General features: G+C 45.9%; 1 protein-coding gene across 5 annotated transcripts in view; it reads right to left on the bottom strand.

Moving 5' to 3' along the window:
* STRBP (spermatid perinuclear RNA binding protein) overlaps nucleotides 1-12,407 on the bottom strand; it is a 114,781-nt gene extending 102,374 nt beyond the window's left edge. For 3 of the 5 annotated variants that reach the window (XM_081896426.1, XM_081896422.1, XM_081896423.1), the window contains exon 1: nucleotides 12,302-12,407. The gene's annotated coding sequence lies outside the window, so the exon portion shown is untranslated. The remainder of the gene's footprint in view (nucleotides 1-12,301) is intronic. The other 2 variants (XM_081896424.1, XM_081896425.1) reach the window with 1 other exon arrangement.
* Between the last annotated feature and the right edge of the window lie 4,491 nt (nucleotides 12,408-16,898).

Genomic DNA, 16,898 nt, shown 5'->3' with positions numbered 1-16,898 from the left:
ATTGGACAAATTCAGAGAGGGCTATTGGTGGCTACTACCCATGATGGCTATGCTCTGCCTCCATCATTGGGAGGCAGCCATGCTTCTGAACACCAGATGCTAGAAACCACAGGAGACAAGAATCCTAATTGTGCTTGAATCCTACTTACTGGTTTCCCGTTGGACATCGAGTTGGCCCTTCTGAGAAAAGATGCTGGGCCACTGGGGTCTTTGGCCTGATCCAACTTGCAGCCTCCTGGCCAGAAACAGTTAGCTAGAGTGCCCTTTTCTAATGCCACCACCCTCCTAAACGCAAGGAGGGATTGGAGGCCCACTATGCTTTCTTCTCAGCATGGGAAGGAGGAGGAGGAGGAACAGCAGTAGACATCTCCCTGCCCGCTGCAAAAAAAAGTGGCAGCATGAGCCATACAGAAGCAAAGTCCATTCCAGTCAAAGGAGAAGAAAGCGCTGATTGGGCTGGGGGAGGGGAGGCAAGGTAGGCTTGGAGTTTTCATTTATGCACTGCAGCATTTGTTTGGGAAGTTTTATTTTGCTTCATTTTAAATCAAGTTTGTCATGTGCTTCAAACTACAGGTGAGGTAGTGTATAAATGTTTTAAAGTTTTGATAAAAAGGAAGCATACACATGTGAACACACATTGCAGTAAACTGGCAGCATTAGAAATTTGCTAGGTGCATTTTGCACCACTTGCAACCAAGTGAAGATGCCTGTGTGCCAGGAGGGGGCCCAATGTCTCCACCATCTGGAGGTGCATGCCTGGGGATCCTTGGATCTTGTCTGTTTTCACACATTAACAAGACATCCCTGCAGACTTCTATCCGTGATATTTTATCTGCACTATCAAAACAAATTTCAGGAACCAAAAATTCCTATCGAATAATATGACTTCCAAACCATTTTGCCCCAAAATAGCAACTAGACCTTCCATTTTGGTGACTGTAACCCTGGTTTATGGAGCCATTTGGCCCCTGGCTTATGTAGCTGAGTTTCTAATATTGTTCCCATGACTGAAAAGCCATTTCATATTCCTAAGCATCTATATAATCCAGTAATAATAAACACAACAACAATTAACACTTACCTTAGGGATGGGTAACCTCCAGCCACCTCCAGCCTCCCCATTTAGTCTGCAAGGAGGTTTTCCTCAGGTTGTAACCACCTGACATCAGGTGTGACACAGGTAGAGATGGGGTCACAGAAAGCACGACTGAACTCCCTGCACATCAACTGATGCACAGAGAGTTCAATTCTGCGTAGGCAGTATTCACCCCCTACTTTGACAGTTGGGTGGCACAAACCACATGGGGTCATGTCAGATGAGTGGCAGGTGGGTGGTCCGACCTAGCTGTCAAAGTTGGCCTACAAAGGGGGAGATACAGGTCTGGCCCACTGGGCTGAAAGGGAACCCCATTCCTGAGTTACGTTGTGAGCTAGTGTGGCACAGTGGCAAGGAGTCCAAGGTACAAATGTCCCCTGTTCAAACTTCATCTCTGCTATTACAGTAATTCAACAGGTGGCCTTAGGCAAGTCACTCTCTTCCCCCAGCCTCAGCCCTCCCATTTACAATATAAGGAGGGACAGTAATACTACTACTACTACTACTACTAATAATAATAATAATAATAAAGTATTGTGATTAGATAGTGCATGTGAAATGTTCTGAAAATATGAAAGTCTCAGGCAAGTATCATTTAGCAAATGACATTTAGCAAATGACATTTATAGCACTTTACTGAATGCAGTAACTCTTACAACAGTCCTCTAAGGTAGACCAGTATTGTTATTCTACACACTACAAGGGAGAAATGAAGAGGGAGAAGTAGGAGAATGTGCTTTAGCTAAAGGTGTCTTAGGGATTTCACAGAAATTTGTACCAGAGCCATGCTAACCTGCTAGATTTCCATCCAGTAGCAGAATAGGTGGAATATACTTTAATATGACATGGACCCTCAAAATTTGTCCGGTTCACTGGAGAACAGAATCCAAACACAATAATACATAACTTTACGGGAGCAAAATGGTTGCCTCTGCAGTGTGGGAGTAAAGGGACCCCAGGAATGCTACTTGAGTCAGAACTCTATGGGGCATGGACCCTGTATCTTCTTCCAAGTCTCCCAAGAGCTTCTCTGTGTGAAATGAATTCAGGAGAAATTCAGTGGCGGTGGGCTTGGTTACTGGGTAGTACAGTGGTACCTTGGGTTACATACGCTTCAGGTTACAGACTCCGCTAACCCAGAAATTGTGCTTCAGGTTAAGAACTTTGCTTCAGGATGAGAACAGAAATCATGCTCCGGCAGCGCGGCAACAGCAGGAGGCCCCATTAGCTAAAGTGGTGCTTCAGGTTAAGAACAGTTTCAGGTTAAGTACGGGCCTCCAGAACGAATTAAGTACTTAACCCGAGGTACCACTGTATATTGATTTGGGGGAAATAATTTAAGCCGACTGACTAGAGTTTATTTGGGGGTGATGGATGGGGGCAATCGTAGGGGAATTGATTTCGACATTCATTGCGGCAAATCAACTGAAAAGTGGGAATACAGTGGTACCTCTGGTTACGAACTTAATTCGTTCTGGAGGTCCGTTCTTAACCTGAAACCGTTCTTAATCTGAGGTACCACTTTAGCTAATGGGGCCTCCCGCCACCGTGCCATTTCTGTTCTCATCTTGGGGCAAAGTTCTTAACCCGAGGTACTACTTCTGGGTTAGCAGAGCCTGTAACCCGAGGTGTTTGTAACCTGAGGTGTCTGTAACCCAAGGCACCACTGTAATCCGAAGAGGGGTGCAAATTAGCATAATTTACCTGGGGTGATTTCGGTGTGAAATTTTGTTGGCTTGCCTTCTGTGGCATTTAAAGTCAACACCTGCATCTATACAAATAAATCAGCATTTTTGCAAATGTGGACCCAAATCTTTAAAGTACATATTAACATCACTGAGCTACCCATTATACTGGTTCCTTTCCAAATATTAACCAGCCTATGAAGGCAAGAGCATGGGGAGCCAACAGTCAGGTCAGTTGGCCTTCTAATCTTCTCTTTGCAAGAACCCTTGCAGAGGCAGCTCAAGATTCAGACAGCTTGGGAGGGGCAGGCGGGGGGGGGGAGAGATGTCTGCCGTGCTAAGTACCTTACCAGATGCCCTGTTAAGGCTCAGCAGCATCTCAGGTGACTTCGCCTCTGGCCTAAGGAATGGAGTTTGGTAGCAAAGGTTGGCAGGATCTCTTATTCTCTCTGCATCCCCTTTCTTTCGTTCTCTCTCTCTCTCTCTCTCTCTCTCCCTCCTTCCTCTCCACCACCTCCAGAAAGCCAAGTCTCCAAAGCACAGTTGGTTCTACAGCTGTGTGGAAAAAATGTGTGGGTGCTTTTTTAAAGCATTATTTCTATAAAAAGAATTTAAGTTTTCAAATCTTGCCTAAGGCAACAGGCACACTCACCAAAAATAAAGGTAGAAAAGGGGGAAGAAAGCAACAGCAACGCCCACCTGGTTAATTTTTTCTTTAAAGTCTAATGATCCAATTTTTTTTTAGCGAGGAAGGGAAGGGAAGGCTTCTAAGCACCCAGTGAAGGGCATATTGAGAAAGGTACAAAGGGCCAAGAATCAAGTGGAAATGTTTAAACCACATCATTTTTATTACGGAGCGGGGGAATGAGGCACTGTTTCCATTAAAAGATGCAAAGCTCTCCAAAATGCAACCGTGGTTCAGACCACTCAGTGGTAGTATTTTAAGCAAGTGTAAACCCACACCCACCTCTTTGCCTGTCAGCATTTCAGGCATTTAAATGCCCTTATCTGAGCATCCAGGAAGGTCTTTATTTAGCCTCCTCACCAGCAGGGAAAGGCTCTACACACACTAAGCCAGTAGGACACCCAGTGGTCCCAGTGGTACTGGGGGGAGGGGCACATAGGAGGGAAACCAACTATGGCATATGGGTAGCAAACACCTAAATTGCATACAGCAGAGGTTTTAAACCTTTTGGGGTCCATGGCTTCCTTGACCAACTACCAGTACATGCTTTCTGGGGCACCTCAAGAGCCCAGTTACGCTCCCCCTTGCTTGCAGAGCTGGCAGCTTGCCACCCTTTTTCGAACAACCTCTCCTCTCCCCTCTCCCTGGGAGTCCTCCGGGCAACTGCTTCTGCTGTCTAGGTCTCTGAGCTGCCCCTTCCCGACCCCAAAGAGAGGCACCATTCACCTGGAGAGTTTATAGTCAGGGCTGCTGCAACAAACAGCCACACAAGCCTTTGGGAGGTAGACATGCAAGAGGGCATCAGAGGAGGGAGAGAAGGAAGGAAAGAGGGACAGAGGCCAGGGATGCCCACAGCACCCCTGACCATCCTTCAAGGCACCCCAGGGGGCCACGACACACTGGTTGAAAAGCATCTTTCCTTCAAGCTGAACTTTTTGTGTAGTCCTGCCATGTCACCCTGACCAGCAACATTTTGTTCACAGGAAGGTACCGGTAACTTTTGAGCCCATAGTAGGAAATGGTTTCCAACTTCTAGAAACGAACTTGGAAACAGCAAGAAGCATTTAGGCATCACCTTGCAGAGGAAAGGAACACAAGTGTCAAGATTTCTTAACACAGAGTGTCCGGGTACCTCAAAAGTTTTTGCTGCCCAGACCATGAGTCATCCTCCCTGGAGACAAAGCAGCGGGGAGTTTTGCTGAGACATTCATTTGTAAGACACAAACCTGAACCCAGGACTCATTAATCCCACCCTATGAGCAGAAACATTTCTTCTCCTTGCTCAAATGCTGCTGCACCAAGAACCCATCTGCAAGTTCGCTTCCCCGCTCCTCCACCTGCAGCTGCTGGGTGACCTGGGGCCAGTCACACTTCTCTGAAGTCTCTCAGCCCCACTCACCTCACAGAGTGTTTGTTGTGGGGGAGGAAGGGAGAGGAGATTGTTAGCCGCTTTGAGACTCCTTCGGGTAGTGATAAAGCAGGATATCAAATCCAAACTCCTCCTCTTCTTCTTCTTCTTCTTCTTCTTCTTCTTCTTCTTCTTCTCCTTCTTCTTGAGGCAAGGGCTTATCAAACCTGTAGGAAGCTACCTTGCACCAAGAATCAGATCATCAGTCCACCTAGCTTAGAAAAGTCTATACCAGCCTTTCTCAACCTGCGGCCCTCCAGAACAGGTTAGTCTACAACTCCCATCATCCCTAGCTATTGGTTATGCTGGCTGGGGCTGATAGGAATTGTAGTCCAAAACTTCAGGAGGGTACCTGGCTATTTCTCAGCCTCACAAGCTCACAATCAGGGATTAAACTTGGAACTTCTTTGCATGCAAAGCAAAGCTACAGCCCTTCCACATGAAGTCCCATGTACATAGGTTATGCCATATAAATACATGAAACACGCACTACAAAGTGGATGCCTGCTCTCGTTATTCTTCAAGCCAATACTGGCATCTCTCCCCCCACCCACCCCAGCTATAGAATAAAGTTCAGAGAGAACAAGCATCCTGCTTACAAATATTTGTTTTGTTAGAAAGAAGAAGAAGAAGAAGAAGAAGAAGAAGAAGAAGAAGAAGATTGGCAAAGCCCCTCCCGGAGCAGTGATGTGGGAGGGTGGATCAGCCCACACCCAAGATTGGCCACTTAAGAGGGCCATCAGCTGTATATCTGCTCCAAATGGTGGTTCTCAGAGCTCCAGCCCTGACTATACAACATTTGTATCTCACCTTTCAAGAAAAAGTTTATTGGGGGTGATGGTTTTCTTTTAGACAGACAGCAATTAAACCTATCTTCATTTAAGTTTGTCACAACTTGTGTTGCTATATAGTCACATCACATTCCAGCCAATGGATCAAGGAAGGTCTAAGCTCTGTTCACCTCTACATAGTTCCATCCTTATTTCAGATGTCGTGATATATTGAAATGTTTAGCTGGTGATATACATTGGACGCTTGGGTTGCAAATGTGATCCGTGCGGGATGCACGTTCGCAACCCGCATCTGTGCATGCGTGGGTTGCAATTTGGCGCTTCTGTGCATGCGCAACTGCCGAAACCCGGAAGTAACCCGTTCTGGTACTTCTGGGTTTTGTAACCCCCCAAAAAAAACAACCTGAAGCAGCTGTAACCCGAGGTATGACTGTATTGTGAGGTTGAAAACCAGGTATCGTCCAGCCCTAATTATGGCCCATTCCTGAGCTTCTGAGGAAATATGACCACCCGCTGTTAAGAGACAGAAAGTGGCAACTATTATCATGGAACTGTATATTTCAAAGGGACCCCAAGGGTCATCTAATCCAACCTCCTGCACTGCATGACAGATGCTTTTAAAACTACAGTGGCAGACTAGATGGACATTCCTGCTTGTAGGCAATTATTAGCTGCAGACAAACACCACTGCTGTAGAGAAAGGTGGAGGGGTTATGCCAATGAAAATGGGCGAAAAGAAGCAAGGACTTCAAATGGCAGGGAGAGAGGCTCTGGAGGGACGTGACCCCTTTGAGTGGGCACAAAAATCATTAGGTACCCAGAGCAAGCAAGGTTTCACATGTTAGCCAGACCTTCACTCTCTAGTCAGAAGAGAATGAGGCACATTTTGATGCCGGCCAGTGAGCAATTCTGTGCAGCTTGCAAAATCTACATCAACAGAAGCCATTTCAGTCAAAGATACCAGAGCTGCTACCTTGTACGCAAGGATCAACTGCAACGAGGCAGGTGCTATAGACAGCCATCAAACACCATCCCGCATCCATCTCTTATCCTTTCATGCTGGCAAAAAGCCAGGAGGTCCCAATGGTTACAGTAGCCCTTCTGAGGACACACATAGGAACTGGATATCTCACTGCATGGAAAAAGGCCCCGTGGTGTTATTGCTGGAATATTGTTATTTTTCCCTTTTAAAAGGAACATAGGATCCATTTAGAAAGCCTCTGCATATCTTTTCTTTTTTAAAAAAAAAAAGAATACAATTCCAAGGTGAAGGCTGTTCTGTCCAAGTCATGCAGCTTCACCCATTCTCATCGACATCTCTCCCTTTGTATCCAGCAGGTCCCCAAACCAAAAAACTCCATCTTGTCCTTTGCATCCCTCTTAAAGAGACATGACTCCTACCTTGAAAGTCACCAGGTGGTGTGAGCAGCCATTTCTACAGCACCGCAAATTTCTAAAGATTCACACACACACACACACAAAACAACACCCCCCAAAAAATCCTGATTGCATTGCCTCCTTTTAAGCTCTTGGCAATTGCTCTCATTTTGCAGGAGGAAACATTTTTTTAAAAATCAATTTTCAAACCAGATATTTTTTCTCAGTTTGTTCCATTCCACTCAGCCCTGCCAATCTCCCAAACGCTAATCAGAAAACATGCCTGAAAACTCTGTGGAAGGCCACTGCAGCGCACACAGTCTCAGATCTTGACAGAACAGTTCAATGTTCAAATCCAAAGTTCAATGCCTCTTAGCTGAACTCACTCCAAGTCCTGTTGTGACGATAAGATGGGAGAACAGCCCACACACATATGCACAACACTATCACTCTGTGCTCCATGCTGGAGAAAGCATTTGCAGGGATAGCCAACATGGTACCCTCCAGATGTTCTGAACTATAACGCCCAACTAGCATGGATTAAGCTAGAAAATGATGGGACTTGCAGTTCAGAACAGCTGTGGCCGGGCACCATGCTGGCTACACTATGCAATCTAAGTAATAATGACTATTCCTTCCAAATCCACTCCTAAAGCACACAGAATGCCCTTCAGCTGTCCCCTCTTGCTAACGATATAATCCTAAACACACTTCCTTGAATGCAAATGCTGTTGAAGTGGTACCTCGGGTTAAGTACTTAATTCATTCCAGAGGTCCGTTCTTAACCTGGAACTATTCTTAACCTGAAGCACCACTTTAGCTAATGGGGCCTCCCGCTGCCGCTGTGCCGCCGGAGCACGATTTCTGTTCTCATCCTGAAGCAAAGTTCTTAACCTGACGCACTTTTTCTGGGTTAGCGGAGTCTGAAGCGAATGTAACCTGAGGCACTACTGTACAAACAGTGACACTTACTTCCCAGTAAAGATGGTTGTCTGCCCCTTGCTCATTTTGTTAGGTATGCTTATAATGTACACTTAGGGGTTAATTTTGAGCGGGACTTTCCCCTGGAACCTATTTTCCTCGGCCCACTCCAGTCCTGAGGGATACGTGATGAAATTCAGTGTGTCTGCTCTGCATGCAGAATGTTTCAGGTTCAATCCCTGAAGTCTCTGTATGAGGCTGGGAATGTTTCTGCCTGAAACTCTGGAGTATAACCAATTCTGAGCTAGATGGATCAAGGTGGAGTCTAAGGTGACAATCCTGTATTCCTATACACACAAAGTACATTTTCCTCCTAAGTGAATGACCACAAACCCATCTAGACTTCTGAGATTATGGGGCAGTGCTTCCAGGTCAGAGGAGGCAATTTCAAGGCAGGTTTCAGAAATTTCCAAGTGTTTTAAAGAACGCAATAATTAGGTTTTGGAAAATTAAGCAAGCACCAGGGGATTGGTATTTTTTTTATTTATATATATATATTATATAACACAGATAAAGGCCTACAGAAAGGATAGCATTTTAAAGAACCTTTTCAATATGAATGAAATTTAATTATTATTAATGAAATTAATAGTTTTCATCTATTGAAGAAAACAAACGTAAATTGTCTTCTCTGGAGTAGCAGTAATGTGTGTTAATTTAAAAGAGAACTTGCATAAGTTACCATATTGTTGATCTCTGACAAGATAATGAACATTTAAAAATAAAATAAAACAAATAGGTTTGTTGGGAATGAGATTTAGTAGCAACAGAACATCTGCATATGTGGTGGTCTTGCCCCAACATTTAAGTATTTTGCTATCCAGAGGAAGGTCACATGAAATTAATAGTGGGATCAAAAACAGTGCCTATAGATACCAATTGTTCAAGCATACCCAAAATATATTGAGTCATGATTTCTCGCTGATGGACAGCCCCTAACTTGGTTATAGCACAGAACTGTAAACATCCCAAAATTCCATTGAACCAAGATTGAGCAAATAAGATGTGGCAGTCAGCACAACTGAAAATGCAATCCTTGCGCTAGCTGTCCTGCACACACCTTTGCACCAGCCATTCGTGGCCTAGAATGTTTTGCAAAGCTTCACTTCTGGGTTAGCCAGAGGACATTTTTACATACCAACTGACAACTGACATAAGCTTACTAGACATCAGGCCATGTAATGATAAAACTACAGCATTAACGAATTTCACTGACCCGGATAGTCACTAACAAAGATATTAACAGAATCAGAAACACTAGAGCAGTAGTAGGCAACCTAGGGGCCGGATCCGGCCGAATCACCTTCTAAATCTGGCCCACGGACGGTCCGGGAATCAGCGTGTTTTTACATGAGTAGAATGTGTGCTTTTATTTCAAATGCATCTCTGGGTTATTTGCAGGGCATAGGAATGCGTTCATTTTTTTGTTCAAGGCCGGGCCCCCCCACATGGTCTGAGGGATGGTGGACCGGCCCCCTGCTGAAAAAGGTTGCTGACCCCTGCACTAGAGGTTAGCATGGTCACCGGTTAGATGGCAAATGTAAATGGAGTTTTGGTTTTGCGGGCAGGTGAGAGCCAGTGGAGGGAGGGGAGGGACAGCAGGCAGAAATGCTGCATATCAGGAGGTTAGTAGAAAAATTCATGTGCTTTCTGTTCTATTTAAACATACCATCTTCTACAGATGTTGCTCCTCCTCCCTTTCCACATTCCTCCCCAACATCAAATCTGGGGTTTAATCATTAATAATCAGGAGACAGTAAGTTCAGAGAGAGAGAGAGAATAAGGGCAAGGGGGAAGAGAAGCAAACGCAAAGCATGAACATTTGCAATTAAGAACTGCATACAGACAGAACTGGTGCTCAGGCAGAGCACGGAGTGTTCAGAAGCCACCAGGAAGTGCAGTTGCTTCATTTTTGGAAAAATCAGGTCAGCCTGAGAGACAATCTGATGCGCCATGCCAGCTGCATGAAGGCTGAATTTCGATGGCTACAGATAAGAGAGGAAGCAAGGTCAAGCAAAGGAATATGCCTGCTTAAACATTATGCGTGCACACACTCATTCTTGCTCTCTTTAAAATTAAAACTCCTCAAAAAACCAAGCACCTGAGGAAAATCAGGGCCCCATCTCTCATTTGTTATTACCACTGGTAAGAACAGTGTGGCACATTCATCACCACACTAAAGGAAAGCACATCTAACCCCAGTTGTGTACAAGGAATTGGACAGTTCACTTTCACCACAGCTGACAGCTGTCAATACTTCACAAAGTCAGCACCAACCCCGTCTCTTGTCCCCACAAACAGCCTGGAACAGACATTAAGACAACCATTCTAGCAGTGAACTGCCCTACAAAACTCTTTCAAGCCACGGGATTCTCCTTAGCAGACAATGTCCACAACACAAGCAGAACAGACAATAGCCAAAACGTTTTTTACAGAAAACCCTCCAAAACAGAAGCAATATAGGAATGACTAGAAGTTATAATGCTGGATGTAAACTTGCAAGTCATACTGGAATCTTCCTCATGCTGGATGCTGGGAACCCGGGTTAAGAAAAATAAATAAGAAAACCAGGGTTTAGAAAAATAAATAAGAGAAACACATAGCAATTATCTTCGAGTTTGTGTCCAAACGAAAAAAGAATGAAAAAGAAGAACACATGATATGCTTCTATCACACTTACGGGACATTGGTTCTGAGGAAGAGTCCTGTGTTACTTACAAAGTTTGCACACATCATCACGCCAGTGAAATTCATTCAGAATCCATCCCCAGTTCCACATTCACAATAGCTTAAAATGATTACATGATATGAAAAGGAAGCAATATTCAAAGATTATTAGCATCCCCACCTGAGCTGTAAACATGGATTCGAAAGACAGGTGGGGAATCCAGCCTTTTACTACCCTCACTGTAAATCCAACAAGGTGGGGTTAAGGAGTAAACAATCTTATTACTTGTGTACGTGCCGGTGGGCTTCCTGGGCTTCCTGTCTTTCTCATGGCACACTATGAATCAGAGAACCCAGGAGCAACCAATTCCATCCAAAACATTGGTTGCTATATCCCAAAAATGCTGCCCAGTGCCTCTTACCTTCCTCACATCACTGTTGCTCCTGAGCTTCACACTCACCCTCCCATCAGCTGACGTTTGCTAGATACCTGAAAGTCTCCACCCAGTTCTGCATTATCTCAGGGTACACCCCCAGCACCCTATTCCCCAAAGCCACCACTGCCAGCCTTGCTTGTACCCGCCCAGTCGAACCTCTCTCCTTTCCAGCACCCAAACTGCACCAGGTACCCCTTAATCTGTGGAGCACCCCCAGCTCTCTCACACTAGTGTCCACTAGCTTATATGGTCAGCTGTCCAACACTTAGTGGCCCCTTCAAAGTCTGAAACTTAAGCTTCCCTACCTGACATCCACGAGCGCTGATTACAGTACTCCCTTCTCTACAACACTTCATCCAGTGCTTCACAACCCAGCGGGGCAACCCACTGCAAAAACACCACCCTCGGCAGGACTTATTCCTGCTATTGCTCCAAGGGGGCACCCAGGATCCCGCAACCCCGCTCCCACCTGGCAGCCGCGCTAAACCCAGACCAGACCCCGTCATAGCTGTCAACGTTTCCCCTTTTTTAAGGGAAATTCCCTTATTCCGAATAGGATTCCTCGGAAGAAAAGGGAAAAGTTGACAGCTATGGACCCCGTGCACGCAGATACCACCTCCTCCAAAGATCCAACCCGCATCCCCCAGGGCTTGTTCTTGACCCCGGAGCCCCTTCATTGCGGCGGCTGCAGCTGCTCCTCTTCCAGCCTCCACAACTCCTTCTCCCACCACACCTTGCTGTCCCACGCACCATTATGACCCCGCTACAGCAGCAGCCTCTCTTCCCACGAACCCCTACCATCACCATCAAGGGGGAGCCCCCTCCCACTGCTTCGCACAGCAGGATCCTATGCAAATATACTTGGAAGCGAACCCGCACAGCGTCCAGTGCGGGGGGGGCGCACTCGGTAGCAAGGGTGCATGTGTCAGGATCGGAGATTCGGAGCTCCCAGCGGGGACGCCTGTGCTGCCGGGACCATATGGCCCTCCTTTCCCAGCTGCACCCCCTCCCCAGCCCCCCGAAGGATGGAGCCCCATTTTCCCCTCGATTTCCACTGCACCGCCCCTTTTCCGTCTTGCACGTTGCACCCCCCCGCCGCCGCCTCCAGACCCTTTGCATGCTCCGCGCTGCATCCCGCCACCACGTTATCCCCAGGGTGGGGGGGGGTCCTTACCCGCCTCCACACAGTCCCCCCGGCCCGGCTCGGTCCGGCTCTTGCAAGCTCCGCAGCAGGCAGCGTTCGGGGGCTCCAGGGCCACGTGACAGCGCCCAGCGCCCCCATAGGCTGGGCCCGGACCAGGGCTGCCGGGCAACGGTGAGCCCGCCCTCTTTCCCACCCTCCCTCTTTCCCTGCACCTGAGAGAGGACGAGTGCGCGAGGCAGAGCCGCCTTACGCCGGCAGCGCAGCCCGCCACGCAAGTGGCGTAACGCGGCGTTCCCCGAGTCCCTGCGCAACAGCGGCACGGCCAACGGAATTGGCGTAAGATGCCCGCCGATGTTTTTTCTACCTGTGACGTCGCTCCCCCCCCTCCGCCCCCGTTACGCACATTACGCATCCCGGCTCTTCTATCTCCCGTTCCGCGCAAAGTGCGTAAGTCTCCCCTTTCGGCGTCCCAGTTGCTGTACCTGAGGGGTTAGCGCGTGCGCGGAGCTGAGCAAAATGCGTAATGCTTTGGCTAGAATACGGAGCGCCTCCTCCCCTCGGGGGCTTAACCAGAAAGGGGCGGGGCTTATGGTCTTTTAAAAATATAGAGGGGGCTGATTATGGTGCGGTTGGGTAAGGTAAAGTAAAAAGGCATTAGGCAGGTGCGGAAAGAAGAGAGTTTGGGAGAGAAACGGGGAGAAATAAGTGAGAGGAGGGCCCGGAGGCGGGTGAGGTAAAAAGTGGAGGAGAAAGATAGCATGATGGAATATAAATATAAAACTGCGAATTAATTAGGGACGAAGGTTGAGGTTTTAAAAAAGGAAAGGAGTGAGAGAGCCAAAAGATGGCGGGGAGGGAAGCTGAGGTAAAAAGCCAAAGGGAGGAATGGAGTTCGGCGAAGGTCGGCGTGAGGGGAAAGGCAGGCTGAGGTAAAGAAGCGCAGAAAGTGTGGAAATGGGAGGCGGGAGAGGCCGGTCCATGAGGCTGCTGGAGTGGGAAAGAGCGGGAAGGAGAGGCTGCCGCCCCTGGAGCTGGGCAAACGGGGGGGGGGGGGGACACGGTCTGAGAGAGAAAAGTGGGGAGGGGGTTTCATATTCGTTTTAACTATAACGTGGAAATATACAAGATATCTGCACCGCATTGTCAGACGGAAAGCGACACACCCTCAGGTGCTCTCATTGAGACATACACTGCCCAGGGGCAATGAAGAACTGAAATGGCCCTGAATAAGGCTGCTTCCTATGTTCATAGCTGTCAACTTTCAGATTTGAAAATAAGGGATCAGCAGCCTCGAAAATTAGGAACCAGAAGCCTCACCCGTCCCAGGGACAGTCTACGGGATATCTAACAATCCGGGATAGCAGCGGGAAGCGGCGCTGGAATAAGGGAATTTCTTGCCAAAAAAAGGGAAGGTTGACAGCTATGCCTATGTTCTCCACCTCCTTGAGCACCTGCATGCTAATATACATTTCCTGAATACTTGGTTCATATGTTGATAAAGTCCTTTTATATTGGGGATGTGGTTAGGGACTAAAACATCAAACTCAGGTCGCAAGGGAGAAACGTGGAAGGCACGCTTAGCAAATCTACACCGTGATCAACTCCCGCCTGGAGCTTAGCTGTTAAGTTTTCCCTTTTTTAAAGGGAAATTCCCTTACTCCAAATAGGATTCCTCACAAGAAAAGGGGAAAGTTGACAGCTATGGTCTGACCAATGTCCCCACTGTGGAAGGACGTGTGGATCCAGAATTGGCCTCCACAGTCACTTACAGACTCATAGTTAAAACCGTGTTTATGGAAGACAATCTTACTTGGCTACGAGTGATCGCCAAAGAAGCAGAATAGCTTAGCAATCCAATTCAAAGTGAAAAAATAATGCCAATGGCTAATAAACAAGCCCTGGAGTCTGTAGATAATAGAATCCTAAGTGTGTCTCATTGTAAAATAGAGTAACTAGCCCACCTCCTAAGCTGTTTATGGGTGACACCAAACTTTACTGAGATTTGCAGAATGAAGCCATATTCTGTCCCAGACAGGTGAAGTGGCAGAGGGGAGAGAGAGGCACATTGCTTGATAGCAGCCCTGAGATAAGAGTTAAAATGTACAGACAGGTTGCTAAAAGAAGCCGGTTGCTTTAAGGGGCTGGGCTTTGAGGACCAGCATAATTAATCCCTTTACCCCATCTATGATGCTCTTATCAACCAACTGCCCAAGAGTTTCAAAGAGGATTAACAAACACCTTTTAAGACTTGCTTTGTGAACAACTCTGGGGGTTTTTCTCTCTGACAGCTGCTTATTTTTTGTTCCATGCCTCATCTCCCTACTCATGTGTAGGCCTCTGCTCATAAACAGGCTGCAGCTGCTACTGTTAGCTGAGCAAGTGCTCCAGAGCTTGCAGTCTTCTGGGCAACCATTGTTTGGACAGATGCTTTTAAAATGCAGCCTCTCTGGGGCAGGGCCATTGTTCCTTCAGTGGTTCACCTGAGTCAGCCTCCTTCCTACTCACCCTCCCACCCATCATAGACCTATTCCTGTGACCTCAGCACTCCTGGGTCAAGCCAGAAGCATACATCTAAAAACTTAGTTTTCTTTCAACAGTATTCTCTTATACTTTTCTATGCATCCTAGCAGAGTAGAACTGCATAAATTAATGTACCTAATATAGCCACGCCCATCATTTTCTACTCTGAGTAGGAGTAGTAATGCAAGTATAAACTATTACCATACAGAGAGGTGAAGTAGGTTGCCTGTTGGACAAGAATGACAAAACTTCTGAACCTTGACTTTCCATTTCCCTAGAGTGGCAATACCTTCTTTGGTATTTATAACTAATACGATGAAACAGTAACAGGAAGAGAGGCAGGTAAACGCTGGATCACATGTGTTAAGACAGGACAGAACTGATGCTACAAAGGTCTGCAGCCACCAAATTCCTTTAGAAATGATGTATTCAAAAGTTTTAAAATCAGGACAATTTCCTGCACCTGTAATTCATATGTGAAACCCTCACAGACTGAATTGTTTCCTTTCAGGAAAGGTGTATTAACCAAAGGGCTGGTGCTTAGTAGGCTAGCACCTTTCTTGAATACAGAAGTTTCCCAGGTTCACAGCCTGGCACCTCCATGTGGGACGGAGGAAGTCCCCTATCTGAAAACATGGAGAGCCACTGCAGTATGCTTCATGGTTGAGATCCCAGCTTGCCCGGTGTTTGAAATATATTATAGGAAGTGGGGAGATATGATCCTACCTAAAAGCTGAGGCTTTTGACCAAATGATTATTACACCAAAGATACTACCCCTTAGTCATCACTGCCTCAGTTACCATGAGTACTACTTGCACGAACCGCACATCAAATGTGCCTGGGAGTGCATGCCCCCCCCCAAAAAAACCCCTCTTGAGAATTGCTTGCTAAGAATTAGGCAACAAGATTGATATCAGTTGTGCAATTGATCACTAATCTGCTTGCCAGAGGCAAAAAGCAAATGCTTTTGGGAGGGAAGCCAGGAGACAAACTACCCCCCCCACACACACGTCCAGCAAACTACGTACACACATTGTCACAGATAAAAGTTGCTCTGATCATAGGCTTCTTTTGTGCATACTGGAGAAGAGGACATGCAGAGTAGGATGTGAGTGACTCTTTCCAGACTAATTATTTACAAAGCTAATTAAGATAAATGTTTTAAAATGTATTTTAAAAAGTTTTGAAAAATACATTGAATTTTGCATAGCTCACCGTCGACATCTAGTGTCACATTTGTATATTGCACTTTACAACACATTTAAAATATTTTATTTGCATCTGTATAGCTGAGTCCATAGAATGGCTCCTGAGCTGTCCGTTCTTGAGCATAGCATAAAATGGGGTTTTCTTGCCTTATTTTCACAAGATGAACCTTTGGTATGAATTTTTGTTTGCAATGGTTTCACCCCTTTCCATTTTAACAGTACAAATTCTACAAACACCTTCCATATTGCCTCCTACATATTTCCCATCTTACCTTAATGGCACATGTTAATTTATCGTTAATAGCTACAGGTGAAACTCGAAAAATTAGAATATCATGGAAAAGTTCCTTAATTTCAGTAATTCAACTTAAAAGGTGAAACTAATATATGAGATAGACTCGTGACATGCTAAGCGAGATATGTCAAGATTTGATTTATCATTGTGATGATCATGGCGTACAGCTGATGAAAACCCCCAATTAACAATCTTAGAAAATTAGAATATTCAAGGAAATTAGCAAAACAAGGATTGCAAATCAAGCAAGATTGGACCTCTGAGAAGTAGAAACACATCTCGCTTTGCATGTCATGAGTTGATCTCATGTATTAGTTTCAACTTTTAAGTTGAATTCCTGAAACAAATGAACTTTTCCACGATATTCTAATTTTTCAAGTTTCACCTGTATATCCCACACCTTTTTATACCATTCTTCCATTTTATATTCTGCTTGCCCCTTCCACTTACACATTTCTCCCATATTTCCCCCCAATTTTGAGTATTTATCTGCCCTGTTGTCTCCTTTTCCCACACCTCTTTTAATTGATCTTGTTGATTCTCCATGTCTGCTAATATTTTATAAATTTCACTGGTTTTCCCTATTATAACTATATTTTCTTC

The sequence above is a fragment of the Podarcis melisellensis genome, assembly GCF_964234715.1.
Source record: "Podarcis melisellensis genome assembly, chromosome: Z".
NCBI classification, from domain to species: domain Eukaryota; kingdom Metazoa; phylum Chordata; class Lepidosauria; order Squamata; family Lacertidae; genus Podarcis; species Podarcis melisellensis.
Note: the sequence above shows the minus strand (reverse complement) of the source record. Positions and strands in the feature narration are given on the sequence as shown.